Raw genomic sequence first — 2,842 nt, forward strand, 5'->3', positions numbered from 1 at the left:
GATCGATTTGCGGGGCCCACCCACAAAGATCGACTTAACCACGACCTCGTCGACGATACTGCTTAAGAGAAAGAAGAAGAAGAAGAAGAAGAAGAAGAAGAAGAAAAAGAATAACAAGAGGAAAAAGAAGAAGAAGAAGAAGAAGAAGAAGAAGAAGGTGGTAACTTAAACGTATATACATATCTGAATGGGAGCGAGCATATGAGAAAGAATGCGTGCACGTGTGTGTATATGTGTATAAAAGAAAGAGAAAAAGTGATAGGGAATGTAGAAGAGAGAATATGACGTGAGTATATGCCACAGTGGCTCGCATTAATGTTTTGAGATCATGATATGATGGAGATTATTGCTCTATATATTCGTTTATTACAATATTATCGAGTTGATAACAAGTTATAATCTGTAGAAATATATTTAATAAGCGATAAATTGAATAACGAGGATGGATGATATCATAAAAATATTCAAATTCAGCAAATTACATTTCATATTTTTAAAAATATATTAACATAGATTAAATATTATTAAAGAATTAATTCAACTCGATATTATTACAAACAAATATATACAATATATATGCGGAGCAATATTTATTCGCAAAGTATCCAAACGATTAATTCGAGCCACTATATGGAGAAGCGTGAAAGGAGCAATGATACGTAGAATTCGCGAGCACCTTTCGCCGTTCTGATGCGGTGCGGTTCCTTTTTTTTTTTTCTTCCCCTCCTTTTTTACACGATAAAGCTGGAAACGTGTGCACGATCCTTGAGTCTTGTTTGTCTTTTGTTCGTATGTTTGGTAGCTCGTATGTGGTAATGGTAGCGGTGAGTAATAAGCTTGGTTATTTAACGATCGTGTTAAGGGTTGAAACGTTGACGGGTATTCCCCTATCGGACATTTATCGACGCTGCGTATCCCGTTGCCAGGATGTCGCCGTACTTATTGATTTTTATCGCGAAAAAAAAATAAATAATTTCGATCGGTCGTAGAGGTTAGGTGGGATTCCAATTTTCCCGAGATCCGTCTTTGTTTTCCGGCTTTTAGGTGTGTAGGTGTAATCGATAATCGTAGGGCTCACGATTTTGCGTTTGCGTTTGTATAAATGGATATGATTATAATAAACGTTTCGGGAAACGTAGACGTAGATTTCTTTCAAAATCCAGAATCATTATCACCTTCCTTTTACTAAAGTACTGGGGAGAGAAAATTTTTTTATTCTATATAGTCACGTGCATGCAAGAAATAGACGCGGGTAAATCGTAAATGGAGATGTTATTTGTTTGTTTTTAATTATTATTTAAACGTAGCGTAGGATTTTTGGATTCAATGTATGATAGATAAAAGGGTTGTTTGAAATATCTCGTTACCTTGTTGATTCGATCAAAAATTGTTTCACGAGAAATATATCATATTTGGTGAAAAAAAAATCTATCGATCCTCCTTATTCCTTATGATTCCAAAAATATATCGAGTTATAAATATTTGAAATGTTATTACGTATTATTTTTACCTCTACTAGTTTCAACTCAGTGAATTTGTTTAATTATAATAATTATAAAGCTCCAAAAGATCAAAATTATATTATACATATTTTGTTGAAGTTAGGTTTACATTGAATTTAGTTAGTCATAGATGATTAAAATCGATAAGATATCCAGATATCTCCTCTATAATTATTATTATTATTTTTATAATTTATGAAAAAAATTTCCATCGAAATGCACGATACATTGGATAGTCACTAAACGTCTACGTCATTGCTATCGTTCCCAACAACTTATGACGCATGTTCGCGGCCATTTTTTTCTCACCGCAGTCGTTTTATACTTGTCACTCCAGATCGGAACAGAAATTATTATTCAAAATAGCTCCAGATACAACGTCCGCGATCGAGGCATAATCAGAGTGTGAAGATAAACTTGTTTCGCTAGTACGATTAGCTAACTTGCACAATACACGATTTTAATTGTCAAGAACGATTAACCAACAAGTTGAAGTTATTCGATTATAACTTTGTTTTTCATCTCTTGAGATGAGGAAAAAGTGAAAATAAAGAGAAAAAAAAATAGGAGAGAAAAAAGGAGGAAACGAAAGAAACTTTTCTTTCTCCGTTTCTTTTTTTCCACGCCTCGTATTCCCCCTTCTTTGGCAAGAAGAACATCAAGAGACGGTCTGGAATATTAATCACACGCTATGACGTATTTAACAGTCATTAGGGACAGTTGACTAGATAGGATGAAGTGAAAAAGTAGAAAAGACTTTCCTCTCCCTCGCGTAAATAATCCTTTCGAGCTAGATACGATATAATTTAAGGAAATATTTATAAGAATATTTTATTAATATTGCACGATTAACTTAAAACGAAATGCAAAATGAATAGAAAAATGAATTAAATTTCTTTTCTCGTAGAATCGTGATCATCATGTTCTGCTCGATCATAATATAATTTTATTCATTATTCGTGTTCGTTATAATTTTATTACGTGCAAATGTTTTCTCATCTATCATCATAGGTGTACATATAATGAAGCGATTATTAAGAAATTAGCGATTTAATTTTTAGGTTAATGGAATAGAAAAAAAAAACATTTAACGTTTAAACGTTTCGGGCGATGAATCATTATTATTTTTAAAGAATTGATCGCATTCGAATAAGCTATAAAATAATTACGATTCTAAAGAAAGACATCGTTGAATTTTATGCAGAAATTCTTTTAATGAGTAATCGTTTCTATTTTTCGATCAGTTTTGATTTAATAAGTCGTACGATCGTTGAGATATTATGGTTCATAAATTCTTTATTAAATTATCCATTAAAAAAAAAAAAAAAAAAACACTCTGA

This window comes from Apis dorsata, unplaced genomic scaffold, assembly GCF_000469605.1.
Source record: "Apis dorsata unplaced genomic scaffold, Apis dorsata 1.3 scaffold_667, whole genome shotgun sequence".
NCBI lineage: Eukaryota > Metazoa > Arthropoda > Insecta > Hymenoptera > Apidae > Apis > Apis dorsata.